Genomic DNA, 20,969 nt, shown 5'->3' with positions numbered 1-20,969 from the left:
CCAACATGTACCTCCACTATAAATCCATGAAATTAGAATTAGGTGCTCCAGGTTGGGGGACAATGATTAAAAATTTCTACGGCGCATGCAGGTGTAACCACTTGTCAATTGGTTAATTTCTTAAATTTTTACACGTGTTAAAATCTGCAATTTTTGCTAGAAAAACTACTTTAAATTCCAAAACAATTATATATTTTTTTTAAATCAGTGACCCTGTAGATAATACAATGGCGGTTGAATTTTTTTTTATATTGTGTGATATTTGTGAAACCGTTTATCAAATGTATACAATATTTTCAGAAAAAATGCATTAAGATGAGTTTCAGTGCAAACAAACAAAATAATAATTTCCAACATCTAGATAAATTATAAAAGATGGCATTGCATTGAGTAAATAGATATCCAACATACCAAGCATTGTGCACAACCGTGAAATGGCAGAAAACAATGGTACTGCCATAGTTTTAAAGCCTCAATGGCCAACACTTTAAAATCATTGATTATTAATTTAAAGTTACCCATGAATTATTGCTCTAAAATTAGTGCTCTCACTTGGACGTTCACAGCGATACCTCAAGTGTGGCGCCATTGCCACAATTGACATACAGTGGGGAAAAAAATTATTTGATTATAATCGTTGTCATGCTGAAAGACCCATCCATGACTCATCTTCAGTGTTCTGGATGATTGAAGAAGGTTCTCATCCAAGATTTTACAATACATGGCCTCGTTCATTGGCCCCTCAATGCGACAAAGTCAGTCTGTACCTTTAGCAGAGAAACAGCCTCAAAGCATCGTGTTTCCATCTCCATACTGGACTGTAGGGATGGCGCTCTTAGGGTCATAGTCAGCATTTTTCTTCCTCCAAACACAGCGAGTCTCCCTCCTCAAGAAGGCACATGTACAGTCATGTCAATGAACATCTAAATCATTCAGAGAAGGACTGGGAGAAAATGCTGTGGCCAGATGAGACCAAAATTGAGCTCTTTGGCATTTTTTTTTTGACTCCCGATGTTTGGAGGAAGAAAAATGCTAAATTTGTATAAAAATGATAGACCCTTCATTCTTCATTCTTTGTAAGTGGGCAAACTAAATATGCACAGGGGTGCTTTATATATATATATATATATATATATATATATATATATATATATATTTTTTTTTTTTTTTTTTTTTTTACTTTGTGTATTTTTTTATATTGCTGTCATAAAAGGGCTACCTAACAAGAGCCCTATGTGATAGAATTGGGCACGTGACAGGTTCTCTTTTTGGAAACACTTGAGGTCTATTAGGCCTTCAGTATCTCCCCTTCCCCTCCACTGCAGCTAATGAAGCACAAACTATAGTAGCTGAGAATGACAGCTCTGATCCTGAAAAACATAAACTCCTGGTTGCTTTTGGGTTCATTCATCACAGAGGAGATTGGGGAATGGTTTGATATACTGTAAAAGTGATTGCTTTTACATGACAACTGACAGTTGGCTGAAAAATGTTATACTAAGTTCACAGCTGTAGCAGAAGCAGCTGTTAGCTTGCTTGAAAGGGGTTGTAAAGGTAAGTGTTTTTTCACCTTAAAGCATCCTATGCATTAAGGTGAAAGAACAGCTGGCAGTGACCAGCCCCCAGCCCCCCCCCCCCGTTTAGGCTAGAGGGTTCTCAGCTGTTGATTGGATAGATTGATAGCAGCACAGCCATTGGCTCCCACTGTTGTCAATCAAATCCAATGATGCGGCCGCTGGGGGGTGGGGCCGAGTACTGCATTTGGCAACTATGGACTCCAAATGCTGGACTCAGGAGTGTTATTTAACCTCTTGACTACTAGGAAGTTTACAAACATATCTTGGTAGACAAGGTCTTAAAGTGATACTAAAGTCTCATTATTTTTGTTTTTCTTTAAAAATAACAAACATGTTATACTTACCTGCTCTGTGAAATGGTTTTGCACAGAGCAGCCCGAATCCTTCTCTTCTCAGGTCCCCCACCGGCACTGCTGGCCCCTCCCTCCTGTCAAGTGCCCCCACAGCAGTCAGCTTGCTATGGGGGCACTTGAGCCAAGCCACAGCTCTGTGTATCCATTCAGACACAGGACCTTGGTTCTGCCCCACCCTCTCTCTCTCTCCTGATTGGCTAACTGACTTTGATTGACAGCAGCGGGAGCCAATGGCTCCGCTGGGGTGTCAAAGCCAATAAGGAGGAAGAGTCTCGGACAGCTGAGGCAGTCATTAACATCACTGAATAGAGCTGAGGTTCAGGAAAGTATTAAGGGGGCTGAGGGGGGCTGTTGCACACACAAGGTTTTAAGGTAGTCAAATTATTTGAACTCAATAAATTCACTGTAAGGAAAATAATCTACAGTTGATGTCATTTTCAAATGACTGTCAATTTATCCAGGATTTGCTGACTTTTAAGAACCTCAAAATGTCATCATGCAATCTGCAAGTAACTCTTGCAACAGTTGGTGTCAAAGTGCATGCATCTACAAGCAGAAAGAGACTGCACCAATTTCACCTGCCTGGAGATGTGGAAGAAAAAAAAACTTTGCTTTTAAAACAAAAAAAAAAAAAATACAGTTTGCCGTTAAACATATAGTCAAAGACCAGGCTTTCAGTAACAATGAGCTCTGTACTGATAAATCTAAGACAGAGTAAAAATATACCAAAGACAGTGTTTTAGGAAAAGAAACTTATACCAACTGTATACCCTTTTTTTTAGTGGAAATTTTAAGATTTGGAGTTGCTTTGCTGCTTTAAGGCCTGGGCAGCCTGCAGTCATTGCAAGTCAAATATGAATAGATCACAACATATCAAAGTGTGTTTGATGAGGAAGTTGAACTGGAAATTGATCTTTTAACATAATAATGATCCAAAGCACATTAGCAAATCCACAGAGGAATGGCTCAAAAAGAAGAAATGGAGGGTTATGGATTGGCCTAGTCAAAGCAATGATTTGAATCCCGTTAAAATGTAACATTGTTTCGAAAAGGCAGTGCATGCAGGGAAGCTCATAAACATCTTGCAACTAAAGACATATTGCATGGAGGAGTGGCAAAATATTTCTTGCTGATGTCACCCCTGGGCAGTTATGCAAAATGCCTACAAGAGGTAATTTCTGCTAATGAGGGCAATATCAGGTGGGTGTATTTACTTTACCCATAGTACACCATTACATCTTTTCATAATTTGTTCTCAGAAATGATTGAGGAGAAAAATTTCTTTTTATCCAAGTACTGTATATCAACTTTATCTGTAAGCACTGTATAGAAGAATATTGAATGGTTTTCCTATGCAAATCCATTAAAACGGCTATACTTTCTACAGGGTGTACTTACTTTTTCACATATTTGTATGTGGTTAAAGTTGATGTAAACCCTCCCCTGCACCCAGTGAAGTGAACAGCCTCAGATGATAGAGAGATATCACCGCTCCAGGTAGGTCAAGCGACATTAGAAAACCTTCTCATCCCGCTTGGAAGCCCAGGTGCCGGCAATGCATACAGCAATCAAAAACAGGAAGAAGACCTTGACAGCCGCACTCAAAAAATGTTTTTTTGTCTTTTATTCAACAGACAGGAACTAACGCGTTTCACACTTCAATGTAGTGCTTAGTCATAGCTTAGTCATAGCTATGACTAAGCACTACATTGAAATGTGAAATGCGTTAGTCCTGTCTGTTCCTGCTGTGGCTTGTATTCTTGCTCGCAAGAATTTTTGAATAAAAGGCAAAAAAACTTTTTTTGAGGGCAGCCATCCAGATCTTCTTCCTGTTTTTGATAGCCTCAGATGATACACAGAGATTAAACAAATCTCCCTACAAAAGTTTTACACATATATCTGCTGTCTTCATGTTTCTATACACTTTAGAAAGTGCACATCCTGTTAGAAATCATCTTTCCTCTTCCAGCAGTGGGTGTGGAGTCTTGGCATACACTGTGTGACAGCTGATTGGAGGAAAGTCACACACCCCTTCTCCACACAGGCATAGGAACGAAGGAACATGCAGAGCTGTACTGTGAACAGACCAGCTCTCTGCTTATTTATTATTATTATTATTATTATTATTATACACGATTTATATAGCGCTAACAGTTTACACAGCACTTTACAATGTATAGGAGGGACAACACAATTACAGTACAGTTCAAGTACAGTATCTCTAAGCACCCTCCCCGACACAAATTTTCAGCTGATTTTATCTTATGAGTCAGAGAACTTGTCAGAAGTTATCATGCTGAAAACAGAAGAACGGAGCTGCATAAAGATACAGGACATAGGGCTTTGGAGAGAGATAAGTGAACATTACAGATATATGTGTCTAGGTCACATTTCCTGAATGGGATTTACAACCACGCTAATGTGGCAACAAAAAGTCTGCACATAGTTGTGATCAAGATCTGCACGGGGGAGAGTGTCTCCACTATGGGCCCCTAACCAACATAGCAACATGTACCAACCCAGAGAAAAAAATGACCCTTGTCTTCACCTCTGCAAATATATAACTTTTAAAAGAAATTCAAACAGCTTGAAAATGGGGGAACGTTGTGAGCATCCAAGCATTCTTGCCAGCGTTTTTTTTTTTTTCTCAGTCCTGTCACTTTTGCTGGTCAGCTTGGTCAAGTAGATGTGGAGAAAAACGTTAACAAGGGAATGCAAATGTACAAAACATGTTAAAATGGTATTTAACCTGAAACCAAAAATATAATATATATTAAATGATTGGTCTCATTACTTTAACTGCTACATCTGCAGGACAGTTTGTTTTGTTAAAAAACAGCAGCCTTACTGGTTGGATCACCAGGTGAAAATAAAGGTAATAAAGCTTAAAAAGAAAACAAATGCAGCCATCATATCTAAGAATTAGTAAGCTGCAATATAATAAATGTTTAATACTGGTTTAATTTAATTACAAAAACATTGTGTAATAGAGATTCTTTAAAGTGATTGTGAAGTCTCATATTTTTTTCTGTTAAAATAACAAACATGTTATACTTACCTGCTCTGTGCAGTGGTTTTGCACAGAGCAGCTCGGATCCTCCTCTTCTTGGGTCCCTGGCTGGAGCTCCTGGTCCCTCTGTCACGGACTTTGGGCTGCAGGAGAAGCATGGCCTGTTATAATGTGTTCTTAACGTGGAGTTCCACCCGAAAATGGAACTTCCGCTTTAGGGGAGATGACCCCCTGACATGTCACATTTGGCATGCCATTTTTTTGGGGGGGGGGGGCGGTACCCTCTTTACACAGGGTTCCAGCTCCCACTTCCTTCCAGCGCACCGTGGCAAAGGAAGGGAGATCACTTCTCCCCCCTCCCTCTCAGCTATTATCTGGGACACATCACAGGTCCCATATGATTATCCGGCCAGTCACGGTGCAGGGCTAGTGCATGTGCAGTGGGTGCCTGGCTGTGAAGCCACAGCCGGGCACCCACACTTACAATGCCGGCGCCTGCAGAGAGGAGGTGGAGATAAGTGGGGCTTCAATCCCCCGCACTGGTGGACCCTGGGACAGGTAAGTGTCCGATTGTTAAAAGTCAGCAGCTGCAGTATTTGTAGCTGCTGCCTTTTCATTTTTTTTGTTTAGCAAAACTCCACTTTAAGTTATCCAGAGCTGGTCACTAATTGCTTGTGGCTTCTTATGCAAGTTAGTCCGGGGAGCTGAACTGTCTAAGGAGGTCATTGTTATAATAATAATAGGGCAAGCTCTACTGTGTAAGGTGACCTTTGTCTGAAATAACGGGAGTAGCCCTTATCTGATGGTTTGCTGTATATATGCAGTGTGTTTCTAAAAATAAAGCAGTTCATTTTCTGGTGTACTTCAAGACTAGTGTTGTCTGGTTCTTGGGGTTTTCTATAGCCAGATCCATTGGTCTCGTGTTGCAGGACTTGGGAAGCAGCTTCTTGGCAGAAATACCCAATAGGGTGTCTGGAGTCTGTCATACCCTCCCTCCTGTTGAGTGCCCCCACAGTAAGCAGCTTACTATGGGGGCACCCGAGCCGAGCTGCAGCTCTGTGTATTAATTCAGACTCTCTAATGCCACGTACACATGACTTTGCGGCAGAATAGATCCGACAGTCTTCCCAACACACTTTTCAGTGGAGTTCCGATGGACTTGTCCACACACAAATGGACTAAGTCCATTGGAAAATCCGTTCATTTTGAATGTGATGACGTAAGACGGGCCTAAAAAGAAGTTCAATAACCAGTAGCCAATAGCTTCCCTTGCGTCGTATTTGGTCCGTTAGATCAGCATACAGACGAACGGTTTTCCCGATAGGAATTGAGTCCCTTGGACAGATTTGACACATGTTCTTTTTCTAGGTCTTATTATAATGAAAAATTATTGGATTACCCCACACGATCCGATTGTCGGATGGACTGATCCTGTCGGACCTTGTCTGCGGGAAAGTCTGGTCATGTGTATGCGGCATTAGCTGCAGTTCGGTCCCGCTCCTCTCTATCCTGATTGGCTGAGTTTTATTGACAGCAGCGAGAGCCAATGGAACAGCTGCTGTGTCTCAGCCAATCAGGAGGGAGAGTGCTGGATGGACAACACTGGATAGAGATGGGGCTCAGGTAAGTGTTAAGCCCCATACACACTATCAGATTTTCTGCTGATTTTCAGATTTACCAAAACCATATAATATGAGGTCAAACCTTAGGAGTTTCAATTTGTATACAATCAGGCAGGCCCTTCCACTACATGGTTTTGGTAAATCTGAAGACAAAAATCAGCAGAAAATCTGATAGTGTGTATGGGGCTTTAGGGGGCTGCTGCACACAGAAGGCTTTTTATGGCAATGCATAGAATGCATTAAGATAAATAAAAACCTTCTGCCTTTACAATCCCTTTAGGAAAACAACTTTTCAAAGATATGACAACTCTTTCATCACTGTATTACAACACATTTATAATGACCCAATGTAAAGATACAGTATTCTATACAGTATAGAAAAGCCAAATTGACTTGCTGCCACACTCATAAGGGGATACCTTTTAGCAATGACTTCATCTATAACTTGATTGGTTTTTATTAAAATACAGCACTGTTTAAAAAATCTCATAAGATGAAGAGAGTAGAACAATGGCCTGAAATATTAACGCAGTAGTCCAACATACTAGAATTAGTATTTAACTTTTATCTGCACTCATTAAGCCTCCCCGTATGTTATAGCAACAGAATGAATTGGCAATAAGCAGAGAGCATGCAGTAAAATTCCTCCTATCTAAAAGCCTTCTGTCCCTGCGCTTGTGAAGCTCAGACAAGTGCTGTCCGATAATCCTGTTTGGAGAGGTCTCCTGCTCACTGATATATACCCTTTGGGATACAAGAGGGCTTAGCACTGCTTGATTTAGACTACATGGCCAGTGTTTAAATGCTTCACTTGCTGGGGAGAAAAAAAAAAAAAAAAACACGGCTTAATACAGCTGTCTTGGAGCTTGTCAAACAGCATTTGAGCAATGTGAGCCTGTCTACAAGAACATAGTAAGAACCTAGAAGATAAAAAAAAGGCCACCTAACACCACCATGCTTCATTAGCATTGGCAAGTGTGATCTTGTCAAAACTATGACTAATATTTACAGATATATTAAACTAAGTAGAGCGAAACCCTAACAGGATGACATTTAGGTTGCTAAAGCACCGGGTATCTGTAACAATTGCCATGGCGTTTGCTTTCATAAAATACCATTTTCACTTCTTTTTCATATGATATAGCCTCAGTGCTGCTGATATCCTTTAGACTCTTCCTTTCTACATGCACGCACTCCAGTGTCGTCTGCATATCATTGTTTTGGAATGGTTTCATGGACTATGCCTGCACAATGTGTGTCAGCACAGCCACAGCCAAGTGTGGCCTCTATCAGGGTACATGTGACATGATGACAACATAGGAGCACAAGTGACAGTCACTTGTTACACCATAACAGGAAATGCCTTGAACAAGGACCTTCATGTCAGGATCACTAGTTATGATTTTTATGACAACATTTGATTTAAATTGATTGAAAGCACTTTTTGTTAATCATTAGGTTTAAATCAACTTTCATTTAAAAAAAATAAAAAAATAAAAAAAACGTGCTTTGCTTGTATGTGTACAGTAAGGTGGGTACAGTAGAGGTACAGTAGAGGCCAATCTACCCTTGTGTTCAGATACTTAGCAGAGAGATCTTCAACCACCCAGAGTAAGCTATTAAAGCTTCAACACTGTTTTTGCTTGCTGTCATTAAAGCAGAGCTCTACCCAAAAGGGGAAGCTCTGCTTGTCTATCTCTTCCCTCTCTGCTGCCAAATTTCTTATCTTTTGAGGAGGACCTGGTTTTGACAGGTACCTGCTCCTATTTCCAGCTCAGTTCAGCCCCCTCCTCCTTCCCCCCCACCCCAGCTGGCCCATTCACAAAGCGCAGCACGCTTCACACATGCACAGTAGAAAACCAGCTTCACTCCTGGTTTCCCTTAGTCAAGATGGCTGTGCCACCACCCCATAGCCGATTAAAAAAAAATCAGCTTGGGTGAGGACACCATTGGATTCCTGAAAAGGTAAGTGCCCTAAAAGTCAGCAGCTACAGTATTTGTAGCTGCTGAATTTTATTTTTTTTCTGAAGGAGTCTGAAGCTCCTTTAATATAAGGCAAGGGCCTTGTCCATCCATGGTATAAAGGGGACAGGGTTTATATCCCTAACTAAATCCCAGACAGCAGAGAAGTGGCCCCAGTGGGCATCAAACCTTGCCACATTCTACTGAAAACAGAAGGAAAATATTTTGTATGCAGATGCTTTTAAATATATGACAAAGCATTTGTGCTAATTGTGTACATTTTAGCTTTTCTGAGATAGCTGGGGCTCAATATTATGAACTTCTATGTCTCTAACACTTAAATTTAATCTGTACATTAATACATTAGGTGAACTTGTGCTTTGTTTATGCAGGAGAAAGCATCGGGTTCACTTAAATTCTGCTCTCCTGACAAATACTTACTGTTCTGTTTTCCCACAGAAGCTAATGCCCCATACAGACAGTCGGACATTCCGACAACAAAATCCATATTTTTTTTTCAAACAGATGTTGGCTCAAACCAGTCTTGCATACACACGGCCGCACAAAGTTGTCGGAATTTCCAATCATCAAGAACGAGGTGACGTACAACACGTACGACAGGACTATAGAGAGGGCAGTAGCCAATAGCTTTTGTCTCGTGATTTATTCTGAGAATTCATGGCACTTTTTCCGTCAGAATTGTCTACATTCGGAATTTAAACGATTGGATTTTGTTGTCAGAAAATTTTAGATCCTGCTCTCAAACTTTGTGCGTTGGAAATTCCGTCTGAAAATGTCAGATGGAGCCCACACATGGTCGGATTTTCCGCCAACATGATCCAATCGCACATTTTCTGTTGGAAAATCCGTCCGTGTGTATGGGGCATTAGAGAAGACATCCTGTGTAAAAGTTGCAAGTTGCTCTGGTCAGAGCTTACACGTGGCTAAAGATTCTCTATCTGCCACAGTATGACATTGCTGGTGATTGGCTACTCAGACACCCAATCCTAAATTGTGGGAGGAAGTAAAAAGAGTGACATACTCAGTTGTGCCAGACATTTCTCTTCCCTAGGTGGCAATGCAAGGTGACCCTAGTACAGGGGCAAAGCACAGGTTTACTTTAATCTCCCCAAATCAACCAATTGAGTACTAGCCTGTATATACCAGGTTATTTTTCAGTTTTCAGTACTGTAATATTTTTAATTACTAAGTCAGCCAACACTATACTTCAAGAAAACTTTATATCACTTTTTGTGAGAGCGGTAGTGTTTTCCTTTGGTGGTATTTTTTTAACAACTGTTTTTACATTTTATTACATTATATAAGGAAATAAGACCAAATTGTTACTTTCTGTTATAAATCACATAAAATAAAAAAAGCTAGGATGATACAAACACCTCCAAAATTACCTTTTTTTAGAAAGTAACTTCAGTTGACCTACTTTTTTGCAACAAAGTTCACAAAAAGAAGAAACATGCTGGTATTGAAGTTGTTCGCCACTTGAGTCCCAGCCACTGTTTTATTAACAGCTCTGGGATAGCTGCTATCTGTCCCAGCATTGTTTTAACATGGCACCAGGAATCAGTGGATCTGGCAAGTCCATGTGCAGGCTGGAAACACCAGCTGTTCGTGATCCAGGACTATGCTGCTTATTTCAGCCCCTGGGCTTCCGATACTTCTACATACCATAGAAGAACGCTGTAGAAGTGAATGTAAAAATTTTGCTTCCACATCATTGGGAATGTAGTGACGCCACAAGTGACATCATTGGACTTCCTGTCAGTTGTCAATATGGAAGTTCGGGCAAAGCTGTTGCAGCTCTTTTCTGCCTCTCCCTACAGTAGTAGGTCACTGCTGCCAGAAATAGATCACTAATAGACGTGATTAGTAATGATCTGCTGGTGAGGACACCCCAGGATATATATGATATCAATGGTCATTTGTGTTCACTGAGCAAGCATCCACTGCTCACGTAAATAAATGCAACATAATTAGAATTTTTAACAATGGTGCCCATTTCTGCCCTAATCGACCCAGCTTTATCTAGTTTTATTGTTACTCTAAGATTTGACCACAAACAGTTTTTCCCATGCAGGAGTTGCAATTTAGCATCAAAGGGGCAATAAAGCTTTCCTAAACTAGAACGTTCACCTTGAGCTTTATTTTTCCACTATTTTATATAAAAAGTGCATTAATGTAATACAATTTTAATCAGCAGACTTTGATGATTATATTTTGCGGTAAGTTAATGCTAATTCGCAAATTATGTAAATGTTGCATTGGGAAAAATAACAGGAAAATTCTTTTTTTTTTTTACCTTTTATTCCCAATAAAAACCAAGGAGATAAAAATGTATGCATCCAAATTTCATACCAAATTAAAGCCCTGTCTTTCCGTCATCCGTCATCCGCCCCCCCCCCCCCCCCACCAAAATTATGTATGATAACGCTAGAATAGAGCACAAAACCTGCCACATTTATTGGTGTGGAACCAAGATATTACTGAAGCTTAAAAAATGATCTGGGACTCATGATTTTTTAAGATTGTTTAAGAAAACAAACACAGAGGGTGACTGGAGATGGGGGTTCAATGTGCAGAATAAGGGCCGTGAAGGTGTTAATATTTAAGCACTACAGAGACAGGACAGGGATATACAGAAAAATAGCGGGGTTCATTGTTGCAAACACAGTACTTATTAGAGGATGTCCAAAACTTATTTTTATTTATATCAAACAGTTATGTGAATTAAAAAAAATCTACATTTTTGCAGTTATACATACGTTGTTTTAAAAAATTGTAATAAATATATAAATCTTAAATAATTTACAGTGCTTAAACATTACCGATTGGAGTACAATACATATAAAAACATTGTCAATTGATATACATGTTACTATAAGTAAAAGCAAGCTTTGCTGCAGCCGTTCCCTTCGAATATTAGCCAGTTATATCATGCAGAGATTGCTTCCACTTATTGATTGCTGGCACAAAGTCTAATGCAGCAGCCAGAGAGACTCTGTGAAGATAAGCTTGTGGGATGCAATGAGAAGGTTTTACTTTCAATAAACTAGGCAATAAACAAGCAAGTGTTTAGTGGCACCTGTCAATCATCTGTTCATAGACTGAGCAAGTTAAGGAAAAGGAATCCCCTTGGTGATTTCATGCATTACAACATAAAGGAAGCAATCCTATTTGGTTATATAGTATATACATGTAACTCTTATGTGTGTCAACACTATTTTATGAATTAGGTCATATTTATACATATTTTCCATGGTTTTGGAAAAGCCTTGCCCCCTCATTTGGTATGGGTTCCTATGCTGTATATCCATGGCTCGTTAAAATTACCTCCTGCATGCTTAATTTATTACAGTGGTTGTGCACTTGAAACTAAAACCAAAAGCAGATCCCATAAATTGCATAAATTGTACTTTTTCCTCTAAAAAAACTCCCAATCCTTAAACAGCAAAGCTTCCAATTGATCAGACTGCAGTCCATCCATTTTGACATACAGATACTCAATGGTCAACAACAGTAGTTATAGATAAACAACAGCAACTGAGGATCATAGTAGAATAGGGGGTCTCCAGCTCCCAGGTGGCCCTGAACTAATTCAACTTGTGCCATTACATCAAATACATCACATATATGAAAAATAAAAAGATTATTCCTCAGTGCAGGAAAATTGGCAGAACCGTGCAAATCATTCCTTTTATGCCCCAACAACTAAATGAACATCCAGTATCTTGGTTTAAGGAAATGTGACGGAAAAAAACATGCAGGTACCCTATGCACCAATTCTGTTGGAAGGCTGGGTCCAGGGTTTCCATACACTACATGGATAAAGGCTAAAAACATAAAACTAGTCTATGCAGTTTGGAATAAATGGGTCTTTAATATTAGGCTATATTTGCAATACACACCATCCAGTTCTAGATGTTCTTTTGACGTATTTGGTATCAAGGAATGATTTGCATGTCTTTGTCCACTGTCTGGAAATGAGGAATAATTTGCCTTTTTTCAGAGATGTTATAGAATAAGACATGTGAATACATTTTCTCTGAAGAAGGCTTATACATATATTCTGTTGGGGGCTTTTTGATTAATTTAATCAAAAATATATAGATAATACAAATGTATATTTACTGTTACTTTACACAAGTGCTGTTTATGACACATTAATGTAAAATGTCCTGCTATTGGTAACTGTTTATGCATCTTTTTTTAATTTATTTTTATTAAGATTTGTCAATACAAGAAATATAAAGAAAAAAAAAAAAAACAACAACTGGAAAGCCAGTTTATAGAGTGGAAAGTCACCATTAATCATAACCTTGTAAGTCTCGAACGATTAGTATGGGGTGCTTTTCCAGGACATAAGGATCATTTTTTAACATAAAAGTATAAGATACGCAGCAAGCGTAGTTTGCCATATTTAGAAAGGTGTAAATAATCAAAAATCCCTAACAAACAGTTCTTAGGGTGTCAAATATTTGGTAGATCAAGAGCAGCAGAAAGAAACATGTTAATTTACGACCAGAAGACAGAGAATGGGCAGTTCCACACACATCCTCTAGAGACAGTCGCTGATTAACAGAGGTACATAAGACAGAAGTGCCCCTGACTGGTGATATTCAAATGCTATGTTTGTGAGCTACATGCCGATCAGCCCCCACAGATTACCATCCCTGTGAGGCATACCACCTATGTATGGAACTATCTCCTGCATCTGAGGGGACCCACATTATCTGACTGTTGTTGATTGTCTTAACTTGACCCGCTATTCAAAATACCTAGCCACCCTAACAGGTTGGCCTTTTTTCAGTACTTTAAACAAGAGGCCTAGATCCTTAGTCCCTTGCAACCCCAGGGAGATCTCTGCAGCCCAGCATCTGGGACTGGGTCCCATGGTCTGATTGTGGGCAAGTTTTACAGTGCAGGCATTGGCACATACCTTCTTTCTTTGGTTTTAATATACAGCAGCATATACACATGATATAATTTCTGTTGTGTTTTACTGACATAAATTTGCGCCATTCTTCAGATACCTCTGAAGAAGAGTCCTTGAAAGGCGTTAGTTATCATATATTATACCTGTACACATTTCTTTGTAACAACACTGTTATATCTGTACTTCTATGGCCTCATATGTGTAATTTCAGACACGTGTTTTAACCTTTTGTATCAATAAATGTTATCTTTAAATTAATTTTGACTACCTTTGAAAGTGCCTATATAGTCCCAATTCCAGAGGGTATTTGTTTGCTATTGTCTAAATCCAGGATGAAGGTACCATACAACTCAAGGCAAGATTCCTTCTTACATTAACAGGGTATTGGCCCTTGCAAAGGCAATGCGTTTTGAATGCAGTGTGGAAAACACGCACAGAATGCACCTCTTCTGCATCGGAGCCTTAACCTTAGTGACTTAGAAACTGAAAAAAGTTACAGACTAAAAAAAGTTACATACAAAGAGGTCTTCATCACAAGATATGTATTACTACAGCAAATGACTACCAACAAAATGATTTAAGTTTAACCACTTGCCGACCGCCGCACGACGATATACGTAGACAGAATGGCACGGGCAGGCATATGGGCGTACCTGTACGTCCCTGCCTTCCCGCGGGTGGGGGGCCCGATCGGTCGGTATTCGTTCGGGAGCGATCCGGGATGAGGGGGCGGCCATTCATTCATGGCCACCCCCTCGCGATTGCTCCAAACGAATGGAAATGCTCACTTCCTCTCCTGTAATGTAAACACAGGCAGAGGAAGTGATGTAATCTCTCCTCCGTGTCGGTATTTTTCGTTTCGGCACCGAGGAGAGAGGATCGGTGAGTTGCACCAACACGACACTACACAGTAGAACATGCCAGGCACACTCACACCCCCCCTTCACCCCCCGATCACCCCCCCAATTACCCCTGCCCCCCCAGTCACAGTGACACCAATTGCATTTTTTTTTTTTTGCATTGGTGTCATTTGTGACTGTAATAACTGTTAGGGCAGTTAGGGTTAGCCCCCTTTAGTTCTAATGTACCCCCCTAACCCCCCCAATAAAGGTTAAACCCCGTGATCACCCCCCGTCGCCAGTGTCACTAAGGCTGGGTTCACATTGCAGCGGTTTATGAGAACGGATGTGATTCGCACCGCACTGCAGTGCAAATCACATCCGATCTCTGTGCGATTCGAGTTCAGCCATACAGATAGTATGGCTGAATTTGCGCCGCACCCGCCGCAAATTCGCACGGGACCCTTTTTTTGGTCCGCAGCAGAATCGGATCGCATGGGTGTTCACACCATGCGATCCGAGTTTGCAGATCGCACTGCGATATGCGAACTGATCTGGGGGTGCCATTAACATTTCACTGACACTCCCAGCAGTTCGCATAGGGCAGTGTGAACTGCCGCCGGGAGGCATGTGATGCGGGAACCCGCCGCGGATTCGTGGCGTTCCCGCATCGCTCCAGTGTGAACCCAGCCTAATAAGCGATCGTTTTTCTGATCGCTGTATTAGTGTCACAGGTGACACTAGTTAGGCAGGTAGGTATTTAGGTTCGCCGCAGCTTTTTATAGCGCCAGGGACCCCCATATACTACCGCATAAAGCCCCCTGATTGCCCCCTAGTTAACCCTTTCACCAGTGATCACCATATAACTGTTACAGGTGACGCCGGTTGGTTCGTTATTTTTTTATAGTTTCAGGGCACCCGCCATTTATTACCTAATAAAGGTTTAACCCCCTGATCACCCGGCGGGTGTCATTTGTGACTGTAATAACTGTTAGGGCAGTTAGGGTTAGCCCCCTTTAGTTCTAAGGTACCCCCCTAACCCCCCCAATAAAGGTTTAACCCCGTGATCACCCCCCGTCGCCAGTGTCACTAAGGCTGGGTTCACATTGCAGCGGTTTATGAGAACGGATGTGATTCGCACCGCACTGCAGTGCAAATCACATCCGATCTCTGTGCGATTCGAGTTCAGCCATACAGATAGTATGGCTGAATTTGCGTCGCACCCGCCGCACCCGCCGCAAACTCGCACTGGACCCTTTTTTTGGTCCGCAGCAGAATCGGATCGCATGGGTGTTCACACCATGCGATCCGAGTTTGCAGATCGCACTGCGATATGCGAACTGATCTGGGGGTGTCATTAACATTTCACTGACACTCCCAGCAGTTCGCATAGGGCAGTGTGAACTGCCGCCGGGAGGCATGCGATGCGGGAACACGCCGCGGATTCGTGGCGTTCCCGCATCGCTCCAGTGTGAACCCAGCCTAATAAGCGATCGTTTTTCTGATCGCTGTATTAGTGTCACAGGTGACGCTAGTTAGGCAGGTAGGTATTTAGGTTCGCCGCAGCTTTTTATAGCGCCAGGGACCCCCATATACTACCGCATAAAGCCCCCTGATTGCCCCCTAGTTAACCCTTTCACCAGTGATCACCATATAACTGTTACAGGTGACGCTGGTTGGTTAGTTATTTTTTTATAGTTTCAGGGCACCCGCCATTTATTACCTAGTCTCACTAGTGTACCCCTAAATTTAGGGGTGTCTACTTTCCAAAATGGGGTAATTTGGGGGGGGTTTGTGCCATCTTGGCATTTTATGGCCTTCAAAACTGTAACGCCCTTAGAAAGCCTGAAGGCGGTGCTTGGTTTCGGGGCCCCGTACGCGGCTAGGCTCCCAAAAAGTCCCACATATGTGGTATCCCCATACTCAGGAGAAGCAGCAGAATTTATTTTGGGGTGTAATTTCACATATGCCCATGGCATGCGTGAGCAATATATCATTTAGTGACAACTTTGTGAAAAAAAAAAAAAAAGTTTGTAATTTTCCCGCAACTTGTGGCAAAATATAAAATATTCCATGGACTCAACATGCCTCTCAGCAAATAGCTTGGGGTGTCTACTTTCTAAAATGGGGTCATTTGTGGGGGTTTTGTGCCATCTTGGCATTTTATGGCCTTCAAAACTGTAATAGGTAGTGAGAAGTGAAATCAAAAATTTACGCCCTTAGAAAGCCTGAAGGCGGTGCTTGGTTTTCGGGGCCCCGTACGCGGCTAGGCTCCCAAAAAGTCCCACATATGTGGTATCCCCGTACTCAGGAGAAGCAGCAGAATTTATTTTGGGGTGTCATTTCACATATGCCCATAGCATGTGTGAGCAATATATAATTTAGTGACAACTTTGTGAAAAAAATAAAAATAAATAAAAGTTTGTAATTTTCCCACAACTTGTGGCAAAATATAAAATATTCCATGGACTCAACATGCCTCTCAGCAAATAGCTTGGGGTGTCTACTTTCTAAAATGGGGTCATTTGTGGGGGTTTTGTGCCATCTTGGCATTTTATGGCCTTCAAAACTGCAACTTTGTGTAAAAAAAAAAACAAATTTGTTTTTGTCATTATTCAATCGCTTGAGGCAAAAAAATAAAATATTCAATGGGCTCAACATGCCTCTTATCAATTTCCTTAGGGGGTCTACTTTCCAAAATGGGGTCATTTGGGGGGGGGGTTTTGTACTGCCCTGCCATTTTAGCACCTCAAGAAATGAGATAGGCAGTCGTAAACTAAAAGCTGCGTAAATTCCAGAAAACGTACCTTAGTTTGTAGATGTGACAACTTTTGCGCAAACCAATAAATATACAGTTATTGACTTTTTTTTTACCAAAGACATGTGGCTGAATACATTTTGGCCTAATTGTATGACTAAAATTGAGTTTATTGGATTTTTCTAATAAAAAGTAGAAAATATCATTTTTTTTCAAAATTTGCGGTCTTTTAACGTTTATATCGCAAAAAATAAAAATCGCAGAGTCAGTCAAATACCTTTAAAAGAAAGCTCTATTTGTGGGAAAAAAAGGACGCAAATTTTGTTTGGGTACAACATTGCATGACAGCGCAATTACCAGTTAAAGCAGCGCAGTGCCAAATTGTAAAAAGACCTCTGGTCATTGACCAGCAAAATGGTCCGGTCTGAAAGTGGTTAATAAATGGATTTAACAAATGTGATTTGTGAGGATCGGCTTCAATAAGAATTTTATGAATCATTACTCATTCATTTTATACAATATATAGCAGGCACATTTACAAAGTACTAAGATGTTAATATGCTGTTGCGATGGCATTAAGATTAGCAGCAATAAGCACCAAGATTCTAACACTTACAAAGTTAATGGTCTTAAAAGTCACAAACATGGTGACTTGACAGGTAGTCTACAATACAGAAATACTGCATTTCATCTGTCAGGGAGCAAAACATTTTTTATATTGCACTTCCTTGCAAAAAAATTACGCCATTGGCCAAGTTTAGCATAAACAGTATGTTTCTTTCACTCTCTGCCGTCTTTAGCTTGGGGACGTATTTAGCTTGAAAAATGATTGTCAAGCTTGACACCACCAAAGTCTATTGGCACCTTACAACCTATGAATTAAAGCAGGATGTGTCTCATTATGCCTCATGTTCAGATCTTTCTTTTGCTTTTTTTTTTCATCAGAGAGCAATGAGTCTACAGTTAATGTACATGTATAGCAGAGTGCCCATTTACTCACCACTCATGTAGGTGTGGGCTTCTTTAACTTCTTTTTCCTACAACTCCCTAGGTTCCTGTGTATAACAAGAGAAGATAGGTTTCCCACCTTTTCCCCCAATTCAGCAGACTGGAGAGGCCACACCCGAAGAGGCTGAGATAGCTTGGCAAATGATCTGAGAGACCCTCCACTGTCTGGAACGGCATGCTGGCTGCTGGGCAGGACCCTAATAGTAAGCAGCTTCTCTGGAAGACCTAGCTGCCGCCCAACTCTTACCAGAGTACTCCAGTTCCAGTAATGCAGCGTACACACGACTGGACTTTCCGGCAGACTAAGTCCGACGGTCTTCCCGATGGACTTTTGGCAGAGTTCCGACGGACTTTCCAAACGAACGGACTTGGCCACACACGAACGGACTAAGTCAGTTCGAAAGTCCGTTAGTTTTGAATGTGATGAAGTAAGATGGGACTAAAAAAGGAAGTTCAATAGCCAGTTGACAATAGCTTCCCTTGCGTCGTATTTGGTCCTTCAGACCAGCATACAGACGAACGGTTTTCCCAATGAGAATTGAGTCCGCTGGACAGATCTGAAACATGTTCAGACAGATTTGAAACATTTTTAGGTCCGTCTGATATTTTTAGATGAAAAAAGATTGGATTAGCCCCCACACGACCAGATTGTCCGACGGAATCAGACCTAGTCTGCTGGAAAGTCCGGTTGTGTGTACACGGCATTAGGTGGCCCTTTGTCTTTAGACCTTGAATCCCAGCAGCTGTTCACCTGTGTTACCAGAGTTACCCTGGAATTCACTGACAGGGATGCTGTTTATGAGGATAAACGCAAGTTGCTGTATTCTAAACTGTTTTAATGAAGTAGTGCTTCTCAGCTTATCTCTTGTTATTATAGAGTATTATGGAGACTATGCAGTCATGTTATCCTGATTGAGTCACAGAGCTATTGCTGTGAAGAGTCAGTATTTGTACAGCTTTCATACTCTTAAGTGCATGCATTTTCTTTGCCATCATCAACCTGTTTTTCATTATTGTGCAGTGCATGCTTGTTTTTTTCACATATAAAACATATTTTTCATTATTGCTTCTAACTTTGCACCTGTTTAATAAACTGCAAGTTATAGTCATTATCTGGATGATCATTTAGCTGATTACCTATCATGTTAAACATTTAAGCCCTAACTAAATGACATTTAGTTTGCCAAAGCACTGTATATCATAAACAACTGTTTTTTTATTTGGGAAAAAAAACTGTTTTATCATTTGTTGCATATCAGCACATCTAATCTTCCAGAACCTCTATGCAGAAACTACCTGTCTACATAAAAAAACCCTCAAGAAACTGTTGCAAGAAATTTCTCTGGGCAGGTTTCCTGATGATAACAGTGGAAAATGCTTGTAGGGAACTGTGTGACTAAGTGACAATGCAAACGAGCAGCTGTCACACTCAGACAGCGAGTTTTCATCCTATAACATGAAGTGCCTGCAAAAGACCCTTCATTGTAGGATCACAAAGTACTTTATTATTTTAGTATTCTATTACATACATTACCATGTCAAGACTTCTATTATATATTAAATAGATTTTAGTTATTGGGTTTACATATACTCTAAATCAGTGCCGGGACAAAGTCATCCAGCGCCCAAGGAAAAGATGCCAAACTCCTCCCATCCATGATGTGCAAACTTAGAGGATCCTACACCCAGCAGTTACTCATTCGTTAAAATCACTGTCACTGTCACTACTCCTGTCAGCCTTGGAACAGAAGGTAGGTGCCCCCATCCCTACAGTAAATCATTGTGCCCAGGGCAACCAACCTTCTCGCCCAGCCCTTGTCCCGGCCCTGCTCTAAATGAAAAAACCCTAAGCCCTTGTACACACGGTCGGGGATTCCGACAACCAAATCCGTCAGATTTTGTCCGAAGGATTTTGTCCAAAACTGTTGCATACACACAGTCAGACAAAGTTGTTGGAAAATCTGACGTGATGATGTTATTTCGTTACGACAGGACTACGTTCACACTAGTAGCCAATAGCTTTGGTGTAGGAATTTGATCTGAGCATGTGTGGCACTTTGTCCGATCGTAATTCTCTACACATGATCGGAGTATGTCCGATCGGAGCATTATGTCGGAAAATTTTACCAACAAGTTGGAAAACATGGTCCGTCGGATACTCCGACAGAAACAGTTTGATGTAGACCACACACAGTCGGAATATTCGACAAATCAGTCCGATCGGACACATTCCGTCGGAATCTCCGACCGTGTGTACAAGGGCTAAGACATCTGTAAAGATAAAATCTCAATAAAATAAAAAAACTACTTAAGTCATTTCTTTTGTGTATGATAAATTAAGCCAATTAATAAATCCAACAAAGAGTAAATGGAAACAAAATTAGTTTATTGCCCCCAATGACCAATTAGATTTCATAGATATATCCATAAATCCAATCAAATATATCCAATTGGATTGGTCACTATTAGCAGCAACTCAGCTTCTGTTCCCAGTCTTGATATTGCTTTGAAAAGTCTTGAAATTGCTTTGATGTTGTGCTGGGTTTTTTTGTTTTGTTTTTTATATATTTTTTAAATCACATTTCATTTAGAGATTTTTTCTTTACAGAATAATATAGAGACACACTGTCACACAGAATAAAAACAAAAAAAATTATACATTTAAAGAAATAGCAACAAAAGAAAAGAAAAAAAATACAAAAATACCGAACTAAGCCAACTAGTTACTATGAAATAAATATATCAATATAGCACCTGTACCCCTCTACCTTACTTGGAAAACTAATAAATAAATCCCACAAGTAACAATAACAACAACTTTCTCAACAACGAGTAATAAACAGGCCCATCACGTCTATACAACTAGACCATATTGCAGCAAACTTATGT

The 20,969-nt window shown here is 40.6% G+C and overlaps 1 protein-coding gene across 5 annotated transcripts in view; it reads right to left on the bottom strand.

Annotated features, from left to right (window-relative positions):
- Positions 1-20,969, bottom strand: part of SSBP4 (single stranded DNA binding protein 4) — a 660,119-nt gene that overhangs the window by 162,612 nt on the left and 476,538 nt on the right. The window lies entirely within an intron of this gene.

This window comes from Lithobates pipiens, unplaced genomic scaffold (assembly GCF_037356315.1).
Source record: "Lithobates pipiens isolate NorthernLeopardFrog02 unplaced genomic scaffold, aLitPip1_a1.2 Scaffold_13, whole genome shotgun sequence".
In the NCBI taxonomy this organism is placed as follows: Eukaryota; Metazoa; Chordata; class Amphibia; order Anura; family Ranidae; genus Lithobates; species Lithobates pipiens.
Note: the sequence above shows the minus strand (reverse complement) of the source record. Positions and strands in the feature narration are given on the sequence as shown.